General features: G+C 46.1%; 1 pseudogene; it reads left to right on the top strand.

Annotated features, from left to right (window-relative positions):
* The first annotated feature begins 14,052 nt into the window (after positions 1 to 14,052).
* LOC128340310 (thyroxine-binding globulin-like) lies at positions 14,053 to 16,351 on the top strand (annotated as a pseudogene).
* Positions 16,352 to 26,223: the final 9,872 nt, after the last annotated feature.

Here is a 26,223-nt window from a genome sequence, read left to right as displayed (position 1 = left end):
GTAATCCTGTAGATTAATTTCTTGTGCTACCATTTGAGATTTTTTCCAAAGTCTCTTCCATTGGAAGGAGGCCACTACTTCATCAGTGAACAGCTAAATCCTATCTAAATGAGATGTATTCTGATAACCTATGTCAATGTTAACTTTTAAATTTCAACTGGATCCATATGCAGATAGGAACAAGGAGCCTGTGAGAACAGAAGCACCATTGTGATTGGGCAGTGGAGATTTCATATGCAGATAGGGAGAATGAGCCTGTGATGGTTAAAGTCAGTTGTGATGCAACTGTTATTGGTTGGAAGATGATTTTGATTGTAGAGGAGAGGAATCTACAGGTGAAACTCGGAAAATTAGAATATCGTGCAAAAGTCCATTAATTTCAGTAATGCAAATTAAAAGGTGAAACTGATATATGAGACAGACGCATTACATGCAAAGCAAGATAAGTCAAGCCTTAATTTGTTATAATTGTGATGGTCATGGCGTAGAGCTCATGAAAACCCCAAATCCACAATCCCAGAAAATTAGAATATTACATGGAACCAAGAAGACAAGGATTGAAGAATAGAACAATATTGGACCTCTGAAAAGTATGCAGTGTACTGTGCTTGATTGGCCAGCAAACTAGCCTGACCTGACCCCATAGAGAATCTATGGGGCATTGCCAAGAGAAGGATGAGAGACATGAGACCAAACAATGCAGAATTGCTGAAGGCCGCTAATGAAGCATCCTGGTCTTCCATAATACCTCATCAGTGCCACAGGCTGATAGCATCCATGCCATGCCGCATTGAGGCAGTAATTGCTGCAAAAGGGGCCCAAACCAAGTCCTGAATACATATGCATGCTTATACTTTTCAGAGGTCCGATATTGTTCTATTCTACAATCCTTGTCTTCTTGGTTCCATGTAATATTCTAATTTTCTGAGATTGTGGATTTGGGGTTTTCATGAGCTGTACGCCATGATCATCACAATTATAACAAATTAAGGCTTGACTTATCTCGCTTTGCATGTAATGCGTCTGTCTCATATATCAGTTTAACCTTTTAATTTGCATTACTGAAATTAATGGACTTTTGCATGATATTCTAATTTTCCGAGTTTCACCTGTATATAGAAAAGGATAGTGGGCACGGGTCTGCAAAGAGAGGGGTTGTGAGGGAGGAAAGAGCCCCTTGAGGAGAAGAAGGCTGTCACTGTGTGAATTAGATGAGGAAAAAAGGTGAAACAGATCTGTTAACTCAGAGAGAGAGAGAGAGAGAGAGAGAGAGAGAAAAGAAGAAAGAAGGGAGAAGGAGAAAGACAGAGGGGAAGAGCGAGTGGAGGAGAGAGAAAAAGAGAAAAAAGATGTGAGGGGAAGAAAGAAAGAAGGAAGGGTGAGGGACAGGCCCGAGTAGGTCAGCAAGGAAGGGCCCAGTCAACCACTGCTGCTATTTGGGCCTACAGAGGCCATTGGAAGAGGCAGGCAGGCAGGCAGGCAAGGAACGGGCCCAGGCCTATCATCTGCCTGAGGAGAATGAGCGACCATGGTGGTGGCGGCAGCAAGGAAGGGCCCAATCAAGCAGTGCTGCTGCTCCTGTTGGGAGGAGCAGGGCTCAGGTGAGGATGGGGAGGTCTCTGGGGTTAGGGGCAGCACAGCTTGGCCTATGGGTGCCAGCAATGCTGTACCCACAACCAAGAGGGGTGAGGGGGATGGAGTAAAGGGATGGAGGAGTGACCAAGAGTGGTGAGGACAATGGAAGCATCCAGATGGTGGAAAAGGAGCAGGAGTGTGGCTCAGATGAGGGTGAATAGATCTCTGAAGTGAGCGGGGCTGTTGGAGATGGTGAGGGGAGCAATCAAGTACTAGCACGCAGATGCTCTGTGCGGTGATGCTCTAAGCTAGTTATCCATAAATCTTAACAAAAGCTATTAATTGTCTAAAGTTTAAAAAATGCAATAGTAGAATTTACGATAAGTAATTACGGGCCTAGAAAAAATCTATTTATATATTCAACAAACGGCCAGACACTCTAAGGCTTTTGAGATACTGTACAGTGGCAGTGTAGTGAACAGACGGTGCCAGCCACCCCCATGGATTTCTAACCCATGGGGTACAGGGTTTGGTTGTTTCTGAGGTGTTCTGAGTGTAGATTCTCTGGTAGGGAATGAGATTTTCAATACAAACCATGAATCCACTCTCATTTGCTATCAGAGAATCCACACTCAGAACACCTCAGAAACAACAGAACCCTGTACCCCATGGGTTAGATACCCATGAGGGTGGATGGCACCCTCTGTTCACTACACCGGCACTCACTCTGGGCCATCCCAGTGCCCCCAAGTGCAGTTATTTGGCTTCGGAAGCCTACATGATTCCCTATGGAGAAAAACCTTAAAGATGCATAAACTTCAACAAATCACCAAAAATCAGCCCTCTGCCCAAATCCTTTAAAAAATTCTGGTAGCTTCCTTGCCCCACTTGGGCACTACCACCAACCCCATACTGCTCTAGGACACCCCTCCCCCCCCCGATGTGAAGCAATACACCTCCATTATAACTTATGGGGGGAAACCTTAAAGACGCATAAACTTGAACAATTCACCAACAATCTGCCCAATCCCTCTGCAATTTGGGTGGTAGTCTCCATGCATTAGGCACTACCACCCCACCCCACTCTTCCGCCCCAGATCCCCCTTTATGCCCCAAATATGCCCCATAGACACTAACACTTCAACAATTCACCAAAAATCAGCCCTTTGCCCAATTCCTCTGCAATTTGTGTGGTAGCTTCCACACATTAAGCATACCACCCCACCTCACTCTTTTGGTCCTGGGGCCCATTTTTTGATCCAAATCGATTCATATTCAGATTTGAATTAATTCGGTTCTGAATAGAAACTGGGGTAATTCGGATGGGTCAGATTTGGACCCCAAAACAAATCAGGGGTTTTTTCAATTCGGATATGAATCAAAACACCAAAAATACAAATTGCACACCCCTAATCCTTACTGCACAAAAGACTTACCTACATGCTGTAACAGTACGTACTTTAGCTTTTGGACCCAGTTTGAATCCATATTTATCAATCAAGGCAACATAAATCTCTTGGCATTTCTTAATGTATGTGTACACCCCCTTTGCACATCGCTTTTCTGTGCAATTTGAAATTGCAAATTCTGCAATTTCTGTGCACTGCACAACAAAGTTACAGCTACGGAAGCTCCAACAGGACAAGCAAGAAGAATAATTGTGCTTCTAAACTGTATGTAGACTTATAAAATGAGCCCATTTCCTTCTGAGCAGTTGTTCAGGAGAAGAGTAAATGTCTGAACTGATTCCACTCCAACAGAGGATCAGTGAAATATAGGAAGACATAGAAAGCTGCCATACTGAATCAGACCATTGGTCCATCTTGTTCACCATTGTCTACACTGACTGGCAGCAGCTCTCCAAGGTCTCAGATAGGAGTCTTTCCCAGCCCCACCTGGAAATTCCAGGGATTGAACCCCAGACCTTCTGAATGCAGAGCAAATGCTCTACCACTGGGCAATGGGCCCATCCACAGTGCAAATGAGCCTTTCCTTAGGGGCAAATGTCTGCATCCACTACCCCAATTGTACAGCCTGGAAAGGCTCAAGTTGCCTTTCTTTCTTTAAGAAAACCCATTTAGATTTTGGATAGCATGGTATTCAAACTCTCTGGTACAATGCAGGGCCACTGAAATGTGTCAGTATTATTGGGAAGCTGCTGAGACTCCAGACCCTCAGAAGGGTGCACTAACGACCCCTCAGACTGTCTCAGTGCCCAGACTGTCTCAGTGCCTTCAGGACGTAGTGGGGAGCATCTATATTGGGGCCAACCCAGGTAGCAGGAGGCCAACAAAGAGCATAGCTTGCCATGGACACCCTGAGCCCTGGACTCATCTCTGGTCAAACAAAATGTTTAGAATTAATGGCCCACATGTTGTGCAGCATTATGGGGATGCTTCCCATCGGCCTGTGCTACTGTGGGCATCTCAGGGGGTCTTGGCGATCTTGTGCAAGACCTCAATGTAGCATGCCAGCACATCATAATTGCTACTCATATTGTTTTCAATGTATGTTTCACTCCTGAGGTGTGGGCACCCTGCTTTAAGTATTTGCCACACTTGTGTTCTTGGGCCACCTATTGGTGCAGCAGGGAAATGACTTGACTAGCAAGCCAGAGGTTGCCATTTTGCCTCCCCGCTGATATGTTTCTCAAACTATGGGAAACACCTATATTGGGCAGCAGCGATATAGGAAGATGTTGAAAGGCATCATCTCATACTGCATGGGAGATGGCAATGGAAACCTCCTCCTGTATTCTATCAAAAGCAACCACAGGGCTCTGTGGTCACCAGGAGTCGACACTGACTCGACGGCACACTTTACCTTTACAGCAGATATGAGGTGATTCTTCCCTTCACCCTCTGCTGAATCCAGTGAATATCTGGGTAGTTAACAAAAAAGACATACAGCGGACATACAGTCTATTTTTCTCACATATGGTAATCCTTTTGTATTTTTCTCTTGTCTCTTTAAATGTGATAAAGCTGATATGAGATGAGTCATCACACTCCTACCCACTCTACACAGTGTCTGCAAAATCAGTAGGAAAAGATACAGGTGGCAAGCTACGGAGAGGAAGAGCTATGCAGGGTTTTTGGAGACTGCAATGTATAAAAAGGGGAGCTAGTCAAAGTCTCCAATGATGCTGGTTGTCTATCTTGGAACTGTAGTTACCTGTTGTGTTTCTCTAAGTGCTCTGCTATTGAGCTCTAATGCTCAGCTTGTATATTTGGAAATGAGCCACATATCACCATGTCACTGTAAGTTTCATCTAAAGGAAGTAATACTCCAAGATGGATTCCTGGAATTGATCACCTCTCAGAGAAGTGGACTTGAGTGTGAATAATCCCGTTTATAGTCATGGGTTGGGGAAACTTGTAGGCCTTTTAAGAAGCTTGTCTAGAAATGTGTTGACCTCACAAAACCAACTAGTTATGGCACAAATCTTTCCCTCATACCAAATTATGATGGGATCATTGAATACATATGTTCTGTTCAGAGAAGTTTTTCTGATTAAGCAGAGGGAGTACTTTGGAGCCCTGGAGGCAAGAGAAGCATTTGTTATTAATTTGGACAGCTCTGTTGTTCTCCTTGTTCCTCTTCATTATTTATGTTGCAAACTTCTGCCAGTCCCAGCATGAATTAAGAACATTAAACAAAGCAAAGATGGAAATCCTATCAGGTGATGGAAAAACAGGGCATGATGCAACACAGAACAATGAACACGTCAGCATAGACTGCAACAGAATTCCAGTTGAATGAGCAGAGAGATGTCCGTCAGGTTTCTGAGTGCAGCATCAGACTTGACTCAATACGTAGGGAGGTGGAGTAGGTGTAGTTGACTGGGATTCCATATCCACTTCCAGGTACCCTGACAAGCAGTCATAGGTACAGGCTGGTTAGCTTAACTTCTGTGCTCAATAAATTCAATTGATCGAAAGCATGCTTAAGGACAAAATTGTTAAACATATAGAAGAACAGGCCCTGCTGCAAGAGAACCAGCATGGCTTCTGCAAGATCATCTTGCCTCACAAAATGTTTAGAGTTCTTTCAGAGTATCAAGAGGCATGTGGATAAAGGTGAACCAGTTGACACAGGCTTTTGACAAAGTTTGCCACCAACGGCTCCTGAGTAAACTGAGCAGTCATGGGATAAGAGGAAAGGTTCATATGTGGATTGGTAAGTGGTTGAAGGACAGGAAAAAGGGGGTAGGAATAAATGACCAGTTTTCACAATAGAGGAAAGTAAGAAGTGTGGTCCCCCAGGGATCTGTACTGGGACCAGTGCTTTTTCACTTGTTCTTAAATGTTCTAGAATTTGGGGTAATCAGCCAAGTGGCCAAATTTGCAGATGACACTAAACTATTTAGGGTCATGAAAATCAAAACAGATTGTGAGGAACTTCAAAAGGATCTCTCCGGACTGAGTGAGTGGGCAACAAAATGGCAAATGTTTTTCAATGTAAGCAACTGTAAAGTGATGCATACTGTACTGGGGCAAAAAACCCAACAACAATCCAACTTCAAATATACAGTGGGGGTCTGAGCTGTCATTGACTGACCTTGGGGTTATGGTGGACAGTTGGTTGAAAGTCTCATCTCAGTGGGTGGCAGCTGTGAAAAAGGTAAACTCCATGCTAGGGATCATTAGGAAGGGAATTCAAAATAAAAATGATAATATTATAGTGCTAATCTATAATAACAAATCTATCGAGCAGCCACATTTGTAGTACTGCATGCAGTTCTGTTCACCGTATCTTAAGAAGGACATTGTAGAACTGGAAAAGGTGCAGAAGATGGAGACCAAGATAATAAGGGGCCTGGAGCATCTTCCTTATGAGGTATATGTTTTTAACTTGTTTTATGTTATTGTTAACCACCCAGAGACAAAAGTTTGGGGCAGTGTACAAATTTGACAAATAAATAAATAAATAAATAAATAATAGTCTGGTGGCTATAGGCTACCTCCAGCCTCAGAAGTGATATGCCTCTCAATACCAGTTGCAGGGGAGCAACAACAAGAGAGAGGGCATTCCCTCAACTCTTGCCTATAGGCTTCTCAGAGGCATCTGGTTGGCACTGTGTGAAACAGGCCACTGGACTAGATAGTCCTTGGGCCTGAACCAGCAGTCATGTTGTTATGTTCTCATGTTCTTAAGCCCTTCTCACTGATTGTGAAAAAGATCTCCTTTTCTAGATTGGTTATTGGAAATGAGCCACAGATGCTCTCCCTGCACTCTCAGTTCTCCCCTTTCTCATGAAAGGCTGAGTTTACACAGTCACTACTACTGCCAGCTATACCTTCGTTAACATAACTTGCAAATATCTGAAAAACCCCTACATGGCTTTTGAGTCCATGCAAAGAGGTCTTTGCAAATAATTTTGGTTTGTTTGCTGAGAAGTTAGTGCTTTGACCTCTCCCAGGGGCATAGCTATAATTGAGCGAGTGGGCTCAAAGAACCTGGGACCCCCAACTCCTGAGGGCCTCCCAGATCCACCGCCCCCAATTTTCTTCATTATCTCCCTCACTCTGAGGGGCCGCCAGAGGGAGTAGCAAACACGGGCCCCCTCTCCCCTAGCTACACCCCTGATGTCTCCTACTACATTGGGCAGGGGGAGCACCATCTGCTTTACCTTTCAAGAAGATGTAGTTTACAAGGACCATTACAACTTCTAGGTCAAAACCCTTGACAACATCCACCAATTTTCCATGGGATTCCTTAATGTAGTTAGGGGTGTGCACGGAACCGCCAAACTGCGGTCCGGCACTGGGGTGGGGGTAACTTTAAGAGCGGCGGGAGGGTTTACTTACCCTCCCGCCGCTTTCCTGCTCTGGTGCAGTAATGTTAAGAGTAATTGGAGCGGCAGGATACCTCCCTGCCACCCCTTCCCCGCTGTTGCTCTAAAAAACTCCCAGTAGTCCTTTGCGTCTCTGAAACCCCTTTGTGTCACACACAGGCAAATTGGGCACCTGGACTGCCCCCGCCATGAGGCCCTCCGCCGCTGCTGTGAGCCCCCTGCTGCCACCGCGAGCCCCCACACACTTCCATTGCCGCCACAAGGCCGAACCAGTGACCCTTGCGCAGACAGTCATTCCAGTGGTCGCTCCCACTCCACCCACTGCCACCACAGGGGCCTGCCCCAACCCTGCCCCTGCCTGCACACATGGTGGCTAGAATACTTCTAACGATCAGTAATTTGGCCTCACGGAGGCAGAAAACAACCCTGCAGCAGCCATTTAATGCCTCCCCCACACCTTGGGGGCCATGGGCAAGGGCCCCATGGTCTGGGGCTAGGAGCACCTCTGGGTGGGCGGGTGATGCTGAACATCTGCCCACTCACCCTGTCCACTGGCCATATGCTACGGGCCCTGCATTTTCGAGGGCCCTGCACTCTCTCCGTATGGAGCATATCCTTGCATCCCCTTGCAGGGTGAGAAGGGCTCCCTCTCGTGCAGCTATGAGGTGGGGGGAGGAGCGTGCCCAGGAAGGAGAGCCCCATCCTCCAGTGGCCAGGAGTGCCACAGAATGGCCCTGGTCAGCAGCGCCCAGTTCTGTTGCCACCACCGTGGTCTACCGGCCCAGCCTGGAAGCGAGCACAACAGCAGGCCAAACCGCTAGGAGCCTCTGGAGGTGGGATGCACAGCGGGGCCCATTGCACTTTGGGAAGGGGCTCCCCTGCCTGCTGGAAGGTTGGCCGGCTGTCCCACCCACTCCCTGCCTGTTGGAGACCTTGTCAGACCCACCCGGAGAAGCCGCTCTCTGCTCGAGAAGGAGGAGAGTGATAGCAAAACTCCTGCTGCTCCCTGCCCTTCCCTTCCCTGGATTCTGAGTGGGGCAGGGAGCATGGCTGAATGGGAATTTGAACTCTGGTCTCCCCAGTCCTAGTCCAGCACTCTAACCACTACACCACGCTGCAGGCAAGGACAGCTGCAGGCAAGGGCAGGGACACTCCTGCTATTGTCCAGTGACTTGAAGGGGACAGGAAGGAGCACAAAAATCCCCATTCAGCCATGAGACTTGCTGGGTGGCTCTGGGCCAGTCACTTCACTCTCAGCCTGACCTAATTCACAGGGTTGTTGTGAGGAGGAACTTGAGTATGTAGTACACTGCTCTGGGCTTCTTGGAGGAAGAGTGGGATATTCTATATTATTAATTCTTCTTGACAGGCCATGTGCCCTGCGCGGTGGCTGGAAAGCAGTTTGACAGTTGGATCGGGGGCGCTGTGAAACAGCAGGGAGCTTGGAGGCTGGGGGCAGCTTCGGGAGCTGGACAGTTGGCTCTGGGGGCTGCGGGAGGCAGACGGTTGGCTGAGCTGCACTGTGAAGTGGCAGGGAGCAGGGAGCTCGGAGGCTGTCAGGCGAGCAGGCGACTGTCCCTGGCAGTGGCAGGGAAAGCAAGGACTGCGAGACAGAGATAGAAAGATGGAGGTCAGAGAGCACGAGCGAGAGACTTGTGGGGGAGAGACTTGCGGGGGGTGAGCAGGGGGTGAGAGTGTTGCGGGGGTGGTGAGAGCGAGCGAGAGCATTTCAGGGGTGGCGAGAGTGAGCGAAAGCATTGCGGGGGCAACGAGAGTGAATGAGAGTGTTGTGGGGGCGGCGAGAATGAGCGAGAGCATTGCGGGGGCAGCGAGAGCATTGCAGGGGTGGTGAGAGCGAGCGAGAGCGTTGTGGGGGTGCGATGCCACAGGTGAGCTCCCTGATTGGCATCTCCAGGTTGGGCTGAGTGGGAATCATGCCTGAGAGCCTCGAGAAGCCACTGCCAGTCTGTGTATTCAGTACTAAGCTGAATGGACCAATGGTCTGACTCAGTGGAAGACAGCTTCCTATTTTCATATTTTCCCTTGGGCTCATTTACAAGGTACCTGCGACTTTAAGAAAGTTAGAGCGAGTGCTGGTGAGAGCTGTAGATGGCCAGGCTTTTCCCAAACATTCTGCTTGCCTTGCAGGGCACTCTGGTATCCAGGCTCTATGGTATCCCCCAAGCAGTGTCCCGTGGCTCCACATGAGCACTGGGAGGGGATAAGCAACCTCCCCTGCTTGCTGAACCTGGTTTTAGAGGAGGGGCTGGGAACTGGGTGACCCTCTTTTGATAGAGCCCTGTTTGAGAGCCTGCCGAGGTTTCACACGGGAGTGCTAACCCTGCCTTCAGACCTCAAGCCCTGTTTTTGCTTGTTGTGAGAATAGCCTCAGAAACTTGATTAGCTTTCCCTCCTACCTTGCTTCTATACAATCCCTTCTACCCAGGATTCCCTCTTACCTTGATTGCGCACAAACAAAAATTGGGAGCACACACAGTTCCCAACCCAGGTAGAACAAGGTTTTTGAATGTGTGACTGACCTCTGTGTGAAACAAGTTTGAGATTTCAAAATGGTAGTAGTTTTGAGGAAAGGACAAGGGTTAGTCTTGAATGATAAAATGAGAGAGAGAGAGAGAGAGAGAGAGAGAGAGAGAGAGAGAGAGAGAGAGAGAGAGAGAGAACCTTGTTGCCACCACAGGGAAGGCCCGGTTCCATGTCACCACCAACTGAACCTCTGATGGTAATGGAACTGGGAGCAGATTTCCTCCTTCCCTTCATACTCTTCTTTGTTGGGTTCCTCTCTGCCACTTTGCTTTAAAAACCTCTCTCCTTCCCTGCCTGGATCTGGGGATGGGGCTGCTCTTAGAAGAGCATCTGCATAGTTGCATGCAGAAAGTTCCAAGTTCCTTCCCTGGCATCTCAAAGATAGGGCTGAGAGAGACTCCTGCCTGCAACCTCGGAGAAGCCTCTGCCAGTCTGTGTAGACAATACTGAGCTAGACAGACCAATGGTCTGACTCAGTAGAAGCCAGATTCCTGTGTTCCAAACCTGAATCTGTTCCCGAGAAAGTAGAGGCCAACAGGGATATGGTGAAGTCAAAACGGAAATCCATAATTAACTGTCTGTCAGGCTTCACCATTTACATGGGCATTGTTCTTCAGGTGCAGCCCACAATGGGGTCTTCCCTGGTTAAATGTTTTGATATAATCCATAGGGGTACATGGGCTTTGTGGGAAACCCTTGGCAAAGATATGACTAGGGATGTGCACAAAAGCGGTTCGCCCGGTTCGGTTAGGATCTGAACTGGGTCCGAACCAGGAGGAGGTGGTTCGGTTTTGGTTTTTTCCGAACAACCCCCTGGTTCGGTTTGGATCCGAACTGGTTCAGACCGATTCGGACTGGTTAGGATCGGTTCGGACACCTGAAAATTGGTAGGATGGTAGCTGGCACCCAGGGGTACCTGTCATGCAAACCCCAAAGCAATCGAACACTCGTATGATTTTTTTATGAATTTTTGAAAATTATTTATATTTTTTTCTCAAAGGATATAATGGGACTCGAACCAGGCCATTATTCCTTATTGTGGAGCACCCATGGGTGCCAACAACCATGCAAACCCTGAAGCAATCAGACACTCCTATGATTTTTTATGAATATTTGAAATATTTTTAATTATTTTTCTCTTAGAGTATAATGGGACCCGAACCAGTCCATATCCCCTATTGTGGAGCACCTAGGGGCACAAAAGCGGGGTGGATGGTAGACAGACAGGGGTGCCTACCACCCAAAAAATCCCAAGGCAATTGGACACTCCTCTGATTATTGGTGAATTTTAAAATTATTTTTGAATTCCTCATAGAGAATAATGAGGATTGCAGCAAATGTATAGCTTCACATCGGGGGGAAAGGGGTGTCATAGAGTGCAGTGTGGTGTCTGGTAGTTCCTAGGGTGGGCAAGGAAGCTACCTGAATTATTTGAAAGGAATTTGGCAATGGGGTGATTTTTGGTTAATTGTTGAAGTTTAGGTGTCTTTAAGGTTTCCCCCCATTAGGTATAATGAAGGGTGTATCGCTTCACGCTGGGGGGAAAGGGGTGGCCTAGAGCGGTGTGGGGTTGGTGGTAGTGCTGGTTAGGGGCAGGGAAGCTACCTGAATTTTTTCAAAGGATTTGGGCAGAAGGCTGATTTTTGGTTAATTGTTGAAGTTTACACGTCTTTAACTTTTTGCTCATAAGTTATAATAGAATGGAGCTTTCAGCAGCCCCATAAGTGCACTTGGGGGGTGCTGGGGTGGCCCAGAGTGAGTGGTGGTGTGCTGCACATAGGGTGCCAACCCCCCCCCCCCAAAAAAGGGTGCCAACCACCCCCTCATTATGTAGCTGATAGATAGAATAGGTCTTTCTTATCCCAAATGTACTTCACAATAAACTAATTAAGAAACTTAGACTAATTAAGAAACTTACCCCATGGGGTACAGGGTTCTCTTGTTTCTGAGGTATTGAGTGTGGATTCTATGATAGCAAATGAGATTTTCAATGAGACACCATGAATCCACTCTAATATGCTATCATAGAATCCACACTCAATACCTCAGAAACAAGAGAACCCTGTACCCCATGGGGTAAGTTTCTTAATTAGTCTAAGTTTCTTAATTAGTTTATTGTGAAGTACATTTGGGATAAGAAAGACCTATTCTATCTATCAGCTACATAATGAATAGGTAGGAAGAGAGAGATGTTTCCATCTTCTCTCTAGGAGGAAAGGAAGAGAGGACTGACTCACTACAGGAAGTACCTGAGGAGTCAAGGCAGGGGTCATATAGTAGAGACAAGCAGGGACAGGTAAAGGGACCGTCACTAACTACGTCTACTCCCAATGCCCCTAGTGGTCATTAGGATCGTTGGTTAAAAAAAAAAAGGTTGATTCACTGGAACTCCATTTCCAACAAGTAGGTCAATGCTATCCCTAGTGCATCAGAATGAGCTTGCAGATCAACTTTTTTCCTTCCTTGTGTAGCTCCCACTATGAGACTTCGCTTTTTCAGGCGGCAGCTGCTGTGACCTTTTTTGGTACCTTCAGGGCATCTGAATTATTTCTGTAAGGCCACTCTGGCACTATTTGCAAAATGGTGCACATGCAAGACCCAACTATCCAAGGCAGTTGGGTTTCACTAATCTTGAGGTTTTCCAAGACAGATCAGAAAGGGAAAGGCCAGATGGTGGCACTTCAGAGGGTGGAACCATCTGCCTTCTGCCCAGTTACAGCACTTTAGAGATATCTGGCCATGGGCACTCCTTCACAAGATTCCCTTTTTTTCACAAGGATGGGTCCCCACACACTCAATATCAGTTCTGGGCAGTCTTCAAGAAGGCCGTCTCTGGGTTGGGTAGCCCTAATTACCATCATCCCTTGCATTGTTTCTGGATAGGGGTGGCATCTGCCTCTTCGAGTTTGGGTTATCCAGCAGCAGCAATTCAGAGGATTGGGCATTGGCATCCCAGTGTTTTCATGTGTTATGTGCATTGATTCATCTGTGGTGTTGCATTTTTTTTCCTTTTGACATATCCATGGGTGGCTGCATGACAGTACAGACTTCTGATCTTTGATCACTCTATAATTTTTGGGCCCATTAGTGGGTGCGTGAACACAGCTCAGCCTGGGGTGGTGGGTATCGATCTATTGGATCCGTCATCGTGGGATGCTTTTTTGACCAACTGATACCTGCTTTGAGGGAGCATCTAGAGGCCAACCCACCTACCAATATATTGTGGTTACAGTTGGAGTTAAATGACTTGGCCATTTCCCAGAAAAGAGCCTGGGACTGGGAGGTTATCTTTCTTTGGGTACCAGGCGTACACTCAGCTTGGTCCAACCTACTTCAACACAGGGTCTGCAAGGGAGCCAGAACCCTGGACAAGATTGGCAGGGCTTGGAAAAAAGTTAATCGGGACATGGGCAAGTTTGTCTCCTTACACAGAGGTGGAGTGATTCCTCACCCAGATATTGTTTTTTCTTCTCCTGACCTTTACCGGGGTGATGGCGCACATCTTTCCCACAATGGGACAGACATCTATTTGGCAGACCTGCAGAGGGGATTGGCTGCATTACTGCAGGGTTGGTGGGAGATGCATGGGGCCAAGGTAGGATAACCCCCACTGTGGCAGGTATAGTGCAGTTTGCAACCAATAGTGTAAGGCTGTTGCGGTGAGCATCTTAGGCACATGTTTTGTGGGAAAGAGGACTCCTAGCCATGTCCTAGAAGCTTTATGGCTTAGGGATTTGTGGCTGGGATTTCTTCCAATTTGTAGAAGCAGCACCTTCCTGAAACCCTTTACAGCTTTGTGGTGTTTGTGTGATGCTGTTCGCAGATGCCTGACATTAGGTCGGCTAGGAAGGGCAGACTAAACATAGGGCAAGGGTGTTATCTGGAGCCTTGTACATTTTAGTACAGGGTTGCACAATTGGTTGTGAGCTGCTGGTTACTGCAGAAGAACCAATCCCTATCTGTTCCAATTGTTATCAATACAGTTGTGGCCCTTTCTCAGTACCAAGTGCTGCAGAGACCATAGGCACAAAATAAAGATCCTATCCTCATGTGTGGATAACTATCTTCCATTATGACACTGAAATGTACAAAGATAATGTGATACTTTTGTTGCAGATTAACTCCATAGAAATACGATGGCTAATGTTCACCTCTGCCTGCTGTTTGCTGGTCTCTGTGCTTTTACTTATGCTCATTATATTACTGGTCACCATGAGGACCATGTCCACCAACATGACCCTCATCATTCCACTGAAGGTCATCAAAGAAGCAAAAATGAGATTTGTCAAAAGATAGTTGCAGGAAATGCTGATTTTGCATTCAAATTATACTACCAGGCTGCTTTGGAGGATCCTGGCAAGAACATTTTCTTTTCTCCACTGAGCATTTTCACTATCCTTGCAATGATCTTCCTGGGGGCTAAGTCTGCCACTGCAAATCACCTTTTTTCAGTGGTCTGAACAATTTAGAGATGAGTGAGCAAGAAATACATGAATGTTTTCATCATCTCTTCCAAATGCTGAACCGCAATAACTCTGAAATTGAGTTGCATATTGGGAATGTTCTTTTCATAGATAAGAAATGGTTGCCATTAGCAGAGTTCTTGAATGATTCCAAAATTTACCACCAGGCTGAAGTTCTTCCAATAGACCTGCTAAATGGGACAGAAGCCCAGGACCAGATCCAAACCTACCTGAAGAAGAAAAGCGATGGGAAATTAGTCGATGTGATCCAGGGTCTTGATCCAGAGGATGTCATGGTTCTTGTAAACTATATAATAGTGAAAGGTAAAGTAAGTGGACTTTCCCTCCTAAAATAGTTGGAAAGGGCAAGCCCCTTCTCAGCATGCAAACCATCAATGTTTTCAAAGCACTTATTGCACTTATTGCAAATTCCCTTGGAAGCAAAATAAAATAAAATAAGTCCTACCATTACCTTTATGATGTGTGTATGTGTGGTGGTGGAATTGGTAACAAAAGGCTTTCCAGCCTACCCCAGAACTTCAAATGATGGTCCTGTTTATGCTGAGAAAGCTTCAAGGGTCAGACCTGTATGAGAGCAAGCCAAACTCCCTCCTGCTGCCAGTTACTGCCCACCAAATTATATGGGTTTTGTTCTTCAGATGGGGGAACTGGGAGTGAGGGAAGCACAGTTGTGTTTCTTTTTGAGGATCAATCCAGATATGGGTCTTGTTTGCGGTAATCTTCTCCAAATGAGCTACAACTTGTTCTGAAGTGGGTTTTCACTCAAAATAAGCTCAGACTAACACCCCCGCCACACACACACACAAGACTGAGCTGCTCTTATTCAGCCCTCATACTGCCCAACAGTTGGATCCAAACCTTTTTTTTTGATAGGGTGGTGCTACCCCCATAGGAGCTTGTCTGTGACTTGGGGGTTCGTTTGTAATCACGTCTCCTGCTTGAACAACACATTGAGGCTGCAGCTAGAAGTGCATTTGCCCAGTTTCATCTGGTTTGGCAATTACGCCCTTATCTTGGTTGGTAGGCACTAACGACAGTGACTAAAGCCCTTGTCATCTCTCGCTTAGATTACTGTAATGTGCTTTACCTAGGGCTACCTTTGAATACGAATGGGAAGCTTCAGCGGATCCAGAATGCAGTGGCTCACCTACTCATGGGTGCCAAAAGATATGATAGGGTCTGATAGGGTAATAACTTTCCTCTCCTCCAGTCGCTGCACTGGTAACTCATTCACTTCCGAATTCAATTCAAAGTACTGGTTCTTGCCTTCAAAGCCTTGAGGGGATTGGCGCCTGTTTACCTACAGAATTGCTGCCCCCATCCAGTTACATCCTGTCCTGTTAGATAATTTCAGATGGCACTTTTGTCGGCCCCTGATTTTCGAGAGATTCAGAGTTCTAGGACTCGTGAAAGGGCTTTTTCGGTTGCTACTCCACTTCTTTGGAATTCTATTCCCCTTCAGATTCATCTAGCCCCCTCTTCACCAGTCTTTAAATCCTTACTGAAGACCTTTCTTTTTTGCCAGGCATTTGCCCTGAAGTTTACTTCATTTCCTTTCCATTATCTATTTTAGTTCTCAATTTTTAATGTAATTTTTGATTGTAATTTTTAATGTTACCTTATTTACATGTCATTGTACACAACCCGGAGTCTTTGGACAGGGTGGTATATTAAATGCTTCTAATAAATTAATAAATATTGTCTCCCATCAGTTTGGGAACCTGCTCCATCCCTGAAGTGCAGCAATGCCTTTTTTAGTTGCATGTTGTTGCAAATTTCCTTTTTCTGCTATTAGGGATCTGTTCTTCGAGAAGTAGTTCTAGATGCTGCTATCTCCAAAAGATTAGTTGCTGCTTCTCTCTGGTGTCCTTCTGCTCATTTTCAAGCTCTGTATGATATCAGCAAAAGTCATATAGTCAAAGAAAATCTCCTTGTCAAGAGAAACCCATAAACCTTGTTCAGCCATTCAGTTTATAGGCTTGTTCCATTTAAACAAGATGCAGATGGGACGATTCTTAATCCTCAATAGCAGATTTTTGAGGGCTTCAGGAAATTCTAGATCAAAGAGGGGATTGGAGAAAATCACTCCTTCCCATTATGCAAATGAAAAGAAGGTTTTAGAACACAACTGTGAACACAAATGTACCTCTGAAAACTGAATTACTAAAACAAGAAAATGTTCACAAGCACAAAGGCCCATATTCGATTTCTGATCTTTTAATTATTTTGGAATACATATTGCACTCCTTTAGATTTTTAAAATGCACAGATGTTTTTGCACAGTATAACTATGATTCTCTTGCCTTTCTTTTCATAAGTCTCCTGGGGAAATCCTTTCAGTCTTCTGAATGCTCAAGAAGATTTCTTCTTTGTGGATGTAGACACAAAAATGAAAGTTGATATGATGAAGAAAGTCGGCTATTTTAAGAGTTACTATGATAAGAGACTGTTCTGTGTGGTGGTTCAGATCCCTTACAAAGGCAACGTTTTGGCACTGTTCATTCTGCCTGAGCAAGGAAAATTGAAACTGGTGGAAGAGGCATTGGGAAAAGAAATTTTACTAAAATGGAAGGGGTTATTGAAACTACGGTAGTACAGCATGGTGTAGGGGATATGTTGCCTCCATTTTCTGTGCAGATATTCACTATCCCTATGCATCTTTAACTATGTATACTGTATCCAGTTATTGTCAAATGAATCCTCCCACCTCACAAAAACACATGGTGTAGCCTAGGGGTGTGTGAGCCGGCTTGAAATTCAGCCAGAACAGCTTGAAGGCTCACCCTAGAACTGGATGGGAGTAGTGGTACGGGCAAGCGATTTGAGCCAAACCCCCACCTCACGAGCCAGCTCAACAGGCACATTTTTGAAGGGGAATCCAGCAAGAAATTTCAAGTAACTTGAAAACCAAACCACAGCAGTGCTGTGAATGGGGGACGGTAGAGAGGTTGACAAGGAACAAGCAAGCATGTTTGTAATTTATACTACAGTACCTTCAAAATCAAGCCATGGTAGCAAGGATGGTGGAGGTAGCAGTTGGGGCTCCTTTCACCCCCCCCCGGCCTCCCAAATAATCAGCAAGCTACAATGTGAATGGGTGGCTATGGTGGTGGGCCTGATGGAGGCAGCAGCAGGGGCTCCTTCCATCCCCCTCCCAGGCTCCCAAATTGCTGAACGGCTTCTCTGTGGCTTCTTTCGGGCCCTGTGCATATGTGAATGTTGCCTTTCAGTTGTGTGCACCGCCAGAGCCGAGCTGGGGAAGCAAAGAAATCCCTGCCTTGGATTAGAAGTCAGTTGTTTCCCCAGCTTGGGTCTGCAAGTGCACACAATGGCATTTCTCAACTGAAAGGCAACATCCGTGCACACGTGCAAAGAGGGAGGCTGGCAGGGGGTGGAAAGAACCCCTGCTGAAATGGCAGCAGGGGCTCTTTCCACCCCCTGCCAGCCACCCTCTTTGAAATCGTTCACGGATGTTGCCTTTCAATTGAGAAAAGGCAACATCCACCATCCGTCCCACTGCTGCTGCTGTTTAGTTTTCATGTACTGTACATTACAAAAATGATAGCTTTCCCCTCACCACCCCACAACAGTGTTCTTTCTCAGGCGTGTAAGTTTGTGCGCATGCTCATGTTTTAGGATGTCCACTCAGTTAATTTTAGATACTGCTCAGGTTGAATCAGGAAGGCCCCCTCTGAATGCACATGTACACACACTGCCTTGATTCTGCTGTCCAGAACAAAACTCATTTCGCACACAGATGAAAAAATTACAGAGAACACTGCCCCCATCCCTTTGCCCTCCCCTGTCCTCGCTGCTGCCACAGCTTGATTTGAAGGCACTGAAGTGTACATTACAAACATGTTAGCTTTCCCCTCACCAGTATGCCTGGAGAGCCTTTTGAGCCTGCTTAACGGCCGAACTGGACAGGGCCCACCCTCTGGCTCAATCAAGCCTGAGCCAGGCAGGGTGGCTTGAATCCAATCTGGATTTGAGCCAAATCAGGCAGTGTAGCCTTTCCCACTGCAACAGCCAGTGGTACAGCATTTGTATTAAGAGACAAATGCTGTACTCATGGATGGCAGGGATGGGACTGTGTTGCCTCTTGATGTGAATGAGGTGGGATTTCAAGTTGATTTTCTATCAAGCCAGATAGTAAATTGCTATACAGAGTGCCTTGTACAATGTATTCTTGCAGGGTGATAGCTCATATGGCCTCTACTACTTCTTTCACAGGAGAATAAGTGTGTATCTTCCAAGGATTTCATTGCCTGAAAGTTATGATATTTATTCATTTTTTGATTTGATTTGATTTGTATACCACCCATCCCAAATGGCTCAGGGCAGTTCATACCTCTGATATCACAGAGGTGCTTAAAAAACTGGGTGTTACTGACCTTTTTAGAGACAGAGCGGAACGATCTGGAATTACTGGGAAACATGAGCTGAAGCTTTTCAGGAATCATTATGGGGCTTATACTGAATTAAAAACTCTGGTTTATATCCAGACTAACACTGCACAAGTGCTAACATGTCACACTAGTGCAAGGATGTCACGTTAGCTGGTTCTGCTAAGTCAGGAGTTGAGTTCAAGACTACTGTTGTGCTGGTGGCATGCATTCTGCTGTGAAACCTGTTCCTCAGCCCATACATGTTCCAGCAAATTATGCAAGCTATTCTTGTTGTGCATGTGTAGCACTTGTGCTATTGGATCAAGAGTGCAAGAGGCTGAGTAACTTCGAGCATCTGCTCTGCTAGCCGAGACTTGTAATGATCCAACCACTCCATCTGTTGTAAGCCGCCCAGAGACACAAGCTTTGGGTGGTATAAAAATATGTAAATAAATAAATATATAAAGGAATATGCAGATATCCTTGTGTAACCACACTTGCTCAGATGTGGGTCTACAATCATGTGTAGGACAATGCATTTTTCACTGCATTGGGGGAATTAGCAAAAAAACAAATTGGCAAGGGTGCAAAAACAGAGGTACACTGTCTGGGCACAGGCAGATATGAATGTTAGAGTAGCCCCTGAGGAGCAATAGACTCAGGCCCAAGAAATGAAATGTATTGAAATAACAAGCTCAATTCTAACAGGAGTATCTGGCAAACAAGAAAAAACAAGAGGTTATTTGGGCACAAATGCATCAAAAGCAAACAGTACAACTACAGGAGCAAACAAAGAGAAGGGGAGCAGTTATGTAGGGAAGGAAGGGGAATGGGGGTGGGGAGGAGAGAAAAGAGCACAAGTATCTATCTATCTATCTATCTATCTATCTATCTATCTATCTATCTATCTATCTTCCGGTAGTAGATGGGGGGGGGATGTTTGATAGAGATCCTCAATATAGAGAATGAAGGGCTTTAGCTTGCAGCGCAGCCCCTCTCGGGAGCAAAACCAGCCCCTCCAACATCTGAGATCAGACATGGGGGGCGTGTTGGGGCTGCGAGGTGCGGGCCCTGAGGCGTGGTGGTCCAGGTTCTTTGAACCCAGTTACCTAATGGTAGCTACACCCCTATCTACCTTGAAGTAGAGGTGTGCACGGAACTGGGAGATCTGGTTCATTTCGAATCTGGACCGGACCCAGACTGGAATGGGCCACTTCAGTCTGGCACCCCCTCAAACCCTCTCAGTTTGGTCTGGGGGGGGGGGTTCACAAACATTTTCCTAAATAAATAAATAAATAAATAAATTCCTTACCTCTTCATGGCGGTTGTTGGAGGCAGTGTGTGTGTGTGTGTGTGTGTGTGTGTCCATGGAGGTTCCTCTTCCCCTTGCCAGCCTCCCATGTCCATACCAGCCCATTTGGGAGGCCACTGCACCTATGCAATTGGCCTCTGCATGACCCAAATGGCCGGTATGGGCATTAAGGGAGGCCAGCGGGGGGAGGGGGGACCACTGGACCACACACCCCTCCGCTGCCTCCAACTACTCCCCTGAAGTGGTTACGTTAAAACAATTTATTTATTTATTTTAAAAATATCCACGAACACCCTGAACAGTCGAACAAGGGCAACGCTGAACCTGTTTGCACATCCCTATCTCAGAGTTGTGTGGGTAGGACTGTTGTTGAATATAAAGTAGAGATGTGCAAATCAATTCAGGTACAAAATGATTTGTAGCCAAATCTACCTGTTTTCAGTGATTTGTGGACAACAAATCGCCCCTGTGATAGCTGACCCAAAACAAATCGCCCAGATTTCAGACCTGAACAATTTGTAGATTCAGACCTCCATTTTGTGGCGATGTCTCTTTCTATTTCCATTTTGTTTCAGGATTTTTTTTTTAAAATCCACCCTCCCAAACTTCAGATTGGTGATTTATAGTGTGCAACAACTGGCTGGCTATTCCCCCCTGTTTCCAGATTGCCACATTTCCATTCAAATATTGTCTTGTGAGAAATGACTGACCCCACATTGGCTAGGAGAAGGGTCAAAGAAGGGACGAGGCTGGGGGAAGTTTGAAGGAGGGATTTTTAAAGGGACTTAAGAAGGCAAGCAGCCACCATTCTGTTTCTGCCTTGTGGGGTGGAGGAAGAGAAAGAGTGAGAGTGAGAGAGCGAGAGCCAGAGGAGCTTTGGTTTGCCATGCCTGCCTGCCTACTGCCTGGAGTGGATTCTCTGCTTCTTGTTCCTGCTTTCCTGATTGAGGAAAAGAGAAGAGAATTTTTTTTCACCCCCTTCCTGCTGCTGAGAGAATCACTGCCTGTGCCTGCTGTCTGTGAGAATCAATTTGGGTACAAATTGAGCTGGCTAGTTTCGGACCCAAAACATTTGGCGGTGATTGAATTAGGTTATACATCAGATTTTTTAAAAAAATTGTGCATGTACCTAGTATATAGGGTGTTACCCAGCCTTGCATTGAAATCATCTCCCATTATCACATACGCATTAGGACTAGAAAGGAGATCAGCTACTGAATGTACTTTTGCAGTTCAGCCCACATAGTGCTGACCTGGAGTTTTCTCTGTTGTGTAGGTAGTTATATATTGATTATGAGCAGTGCACAGAAGCCAAATTGGATAAGAACTGCAGTAGAATATTGTTTTTGTGTGTGGGGGGGAGCTTTGAAGATACACCAAGGGTGGCAGAAACAAGCACACCCATGCCAACGTTACATCGACCATGACCATCCCCAGGTACCACTCCTACTGTAGAAGAGTGAAATTCCTTGAGCGATAGTTCCCCAAGTGTCCATTATTCCTGAATCAAAATGATGTCATGATGTGAGAAGTAGTCAATGAAGGAGGAGTCTCCAGCAGATGCCCACCTGGCCACAATCCACGATAAAGAGTCACCTTATGCTGGTCTACCAAGTGTCATTAAGATGAGCTGTGAACTGAGACTCCCCCAGCACTGGCAGAGATTCATGGTTCAGGAGTTCCTGTGAGGGAACTGTAGGAAGTATACAAATGAGGTCCAGAGCACCCGCCTCTAGGGTCACACCTGGTCTCCCTTTGTGCATATGGTCTCTTCTCTATGGTCCAAAGATTGTTGCTGATCAATGGAATGGGCCATCAAATCCCATGGTACAGGCAAACTGTCCGATGAGATCAGCATATTGATTTCATCAAAATGTGGGTAACGGGCAAATGGCAACTCAGGTCCTGTCACTTGCAGAACGATACTCCTTGGGGCAATGTACACTGGTTTTAGCTTCTGAGGTGATGGGTGCCACATAGAGGCCCCATCCTCTTTTGAGACATGACTCATGAGGGTCAAAAGGAGCTGGGGAGGTGGTAGTTCCTCTAGGGCAACCAGGGTTATTTGTGGCTGACTAGGCTGTGCAGGTGGTGCATGCAAACCCTTCCTTAGGAGTAGCAAGAGCTGTATCTTATGGGAGAAGTAATGATGCTGTGGAACCCTTCACAAGTGCAGGAAGGCTTGGACATACAAGTGATGCGGGAGGTACAAGGGGCTTCTGCCAGATGGGGTGAAGCATGAGCTCCTTACTCTCTGGGGTTGTTCTGATGGCATAGCCTTCCTGGATTAACTTCTCTGGGACAGGATTAGGAGGAAGAACTCTTCTCATGAGGAAAGGCTCAGGAGGTTCTCAGACATTGCCCCAATCCCTGACACTGTCACTATCACTTTCTCTGCCATTGTCAAAATCTTCTGCATGGACTGACAGCTTCCTCTTGCATCTAGCCACAACACTTTGGCTGAATGGGGAACACGTATCTGTGTATATGTTGAGTAGTGGTACTGTGACTGGACACAAATGTCCTTCAAATGCGTAATTCATGTGTGCCAGATTTCATAAATTTATGCCCAACCATTCCAGATATCTGATATTGCCAGAGCCCTGAATCAAATTATGTTAATTTGGATCAGGTTGAATTTGAGTTTTCTGATCGGGCATGGCCTAATCCTTAGTATCTTCCAAGGATTTTTTGTAAAAGACCTCTGGCTTGAAGATGTCTGCCTGTACCTGCTGTGTCTGTGCCAGCCACCAGCCCCAGCCCCTGTGGCCACTGGCCACCTGGCCAGCCACCCCCTTCCCCCCCACATTTTCCAGTCTTTTGCCCCAGCCCCTCCAGCCCCCCACAAATCTGAAGACTGAAGAAGAAGGAGATTGAAGAACCTTAGCCTCAGTGACCAGACTACAGAAGTGGACAACTGGACACAACATGGGTGAAGCCCTAGACTGAGTGAGTGCCCATTTTAACACACACACACACACACACACACACACACACACACACACACACACACCTCTGGAATTGTGTATTCTTGGGTTAGTTTTCCTGTTTGGATGGAAGATTTGGGTTGCAATTGAATTTAAAAAGTTGTGTGTTGTTTAGTTTAGAAGAAGTTTAAGCAGGGGTTCTTTGTGGGAGGGATCCCCATTAGCTAGTACTATTAGGTGGACAGAAGGGTAGCATAGCCTCATGGTTACAAAAAACAATTCTGTCTTTTTCCCCATTCCAAAGATTATTATTTTTGGCATTTTTAACATACAGAAGGCTGTCCTACAGCCCTCTCTGCCCATAATATACCAGTATTAATCTCTGCCCAGCAACCTACAGGCTCTGAGTGGGCAGGAAGGCAGAGACTCTAGCCTCCTCCCTGCACCTTTACCCCCCATCCCCCACACCCAACTTCAGCATTCTGAGGCCATGGCAAAAAGTAACTCTAAACCCACTAACTCTTATGCAGAGCACACATGCACAGGTATACTATGCTTCTCCCCTACATTATCTCAAGTCTAGCAGTATGTATGTGTATTTACTCTGTCTCTGTGTGTGTGTGTGTGTGTGTGTGTGTGTGTGTGTGTGTGTAGATAGATAGATAGATAGATAGATAGATAGATAGATAGATAGATAGATAGTTTTGCATAATTAAAATTTTGGTTAAGCCTGGTCTTCTTTCCGACTGGTCTTGCTCCTTTAGTGTTATCAGACATTTTCATTTCCAAATGGAAATTAGCTCTGAAATTAAAATTGCATCACTTGGGCACGTCTCAAGAAGATCTTATTGGGCAAGGATTAGAGCAGGCGCTTTGCTTTGTGAAGCAACGGCTCCGAGATATAGATTTGCAGGAGTAGTCCTCATGGCTATCCAAGGGTATATACTTCGGTTCTCAAACTTTTAACTATAAACCGGCTGAATATTTAGACCAGATCTTGGTACCACAATTTATGAGATTCCTGACCCTCACACGATTGAATGTTCTCCCTTCGGCAGTACTTGATGGTAAATTCAAGCGACTTCTTTATGATCAGCAATGTTGTCCCTGGGGCTCAGGGGATATAGAGTCTATCACCCATGTTATTCTTTATTGCCAGTTTTATAAGGACGCTCGCACCAAATTTAATGCTCCTATTTTAGCCATTTATCCTGGTCACACAGACCAATTTTATTTGGAAATTATACTGGCCAATTTTAAACCTGTAATTTCAGATAATGTGGCAAAGTTCTGTTTCATGGTGTCGAAGCTCCGTAAAACTGTATTAGTAATTTGAACAGTTTGTGATTTTGTAAACTTTTGAAATTCTTGAATTTTCTTATTAATGCTATTAATTGTTATTGTTTGTTAATCTGGTCTGTGACCACAATAAACATTCTCTCTCTCTCTCTCTCTCTCTCTCTCTCTCTCTCTCTCTCTTCAAATGCCTTGGATGGTTTGTTGTTATGCCTGTATTTTGGGGACCTCATGGGTAGGCACAAGACAGGATCTTTGTGTGTGGACTTCTTTGCAATGAAGATTGGGTCATATTGTGACTTCTAGCATCATCATCATCATCATTTTTATTCATTTCAAACTAGATTGCTTGCATCTACAATAGGTTGTGTTAGTACCACAGGCTCCGATCTGCTGCAGAAATGTAAAAAAAAAAGAAGCTCCAAAAAATTGTGTCCCATTGTTGTCATCATCATCACTCTTTTACTTTGGAAGGTGGGAAAGGGGCCAAATCTTGCTGTTCCACTGGCAGAATGTTGTTTTACAGCTTTCCTTACTTAACCTGCCGGGTGCCACAGATGTAGCTGTGTCCATTGCTTGTGGATGAAAAATGCTTGGGGGAGGGAGGCAGGGCACATTTAATGCTGTTGTTGGCCCTAGTCTACTTCCCTAGTCTGCTGCATCTGTGATATCACATGTGTTTGCTTGCTTGTTGCTGGGTGCCCCTGTTATCTTGTGTTGGGAAAGGGTTGTGGGGCAGTGATTTTCATTGTTGTTGTTTCACACTGTTGTGTGTAGATCAGTTGCATTTCTGGGGGGGGATAGTGGGACACAATAGATGTGGTGAGTGACACAGTGGATGTGCTTGTCCTTTGGAAACCTTGTTCTTTGCAAAGCTCTGCTGTTGTTGTTGATGATGTGTGCTGCATCCACCCTATGGGACAATGGGGACAGACAGTGCACATTTCAACCTGTGGGTGCCTCCTAGGAGTGCCACAGTGGGTCAGGTGCTAGTGTCCCAATAGATGCCTTCTACCATCCAGGTTTCAGAGTGATTGGAGAGGGGTTGACATAGTGAACAGGGATAGCAAACAGGACGTAGGAGTTTTGCAGGAGTTTAGCGGGAAGTGTGCGGGGGAGCCTGGAACAAGCCCCTGCGATCACAAGGATCACAAGGAGCCTGGTGGAGAAAAGAATGTAAGTACATATCCCTCCCTCGTATCCCTCCTATTCGTGGGAAAGGCTGTTTGGACAGTTAAATAGCTGACCATTACAGCTGAGACCTATCCTAATAAACTAATAAACGGACAATACTGTAAGCTCCCTAAATACTGTAAAGAGCCAACTAAAACAGTATGAAGATAGAAGGTCAGCAGGGGAAGGGGCACTTCCCAGTGTATTGCACAGAGTGCCACATATACAACTATTTGCCCCATGGGCAGTAGTCATGGGTGTGTGCTCAGTGCAAGGAGCTCCTGGCTCTCAGGGAACAAATCCGTTCCCTCGAGACCAAGGTGGCGGATCTGGAGAAGCTCAGGGAGACAGAGAGGCATGTGGACAAGACCTTCAGGGATGTGATAGAGGCATCCCACTCCAGGGCTGGTAGCTCCTCTGCTGTCAGGGAGAATAAAGGTCTTGGGCGAGGAGGACATCGGTCTGAGGAAGAGGGAAATGAGGGAAATTAGAAGGGACCCCTTCCGTGGATGATGAGCCCATATCCTCTCGCACAGGGGATACTCCTCTGGGGGGTGGGGGCCTCCTTGTAGTTGGTGATTCGATCATTAGGGGGATAGAGAGATGGGTTTGTGACCCGCGTGTTGATCGCCCGGTGACTTGCCTGCCTGGTGCGAAGGCTGCAGACATTACGCAGCATCTAGACAGGCTCCTAGGCAGTGCTGAGGAGGAGACAGCTGTCGTGGTG

This window comes from Hemicordylus capensis, chromosome 1, assembly GCF_027244095.1.
Source record: "Hemicordylus capensis ecotype Gifberg chromosome 1, rHemCap1.1.pri, whole genome shotgun sequence".
In the NCBI taxonomy this organism is placed as follows: Eukaryota; Metazoa; Chordata; class Lepidosauria; order Squamata; family Cordylidae; genus Hemicordylus; species Hemicordylus capensis.
Note: the sequence above shows the minus strand (reverse complement) of the source record. Positions and strands in the feature narration are given on the sequence as shown.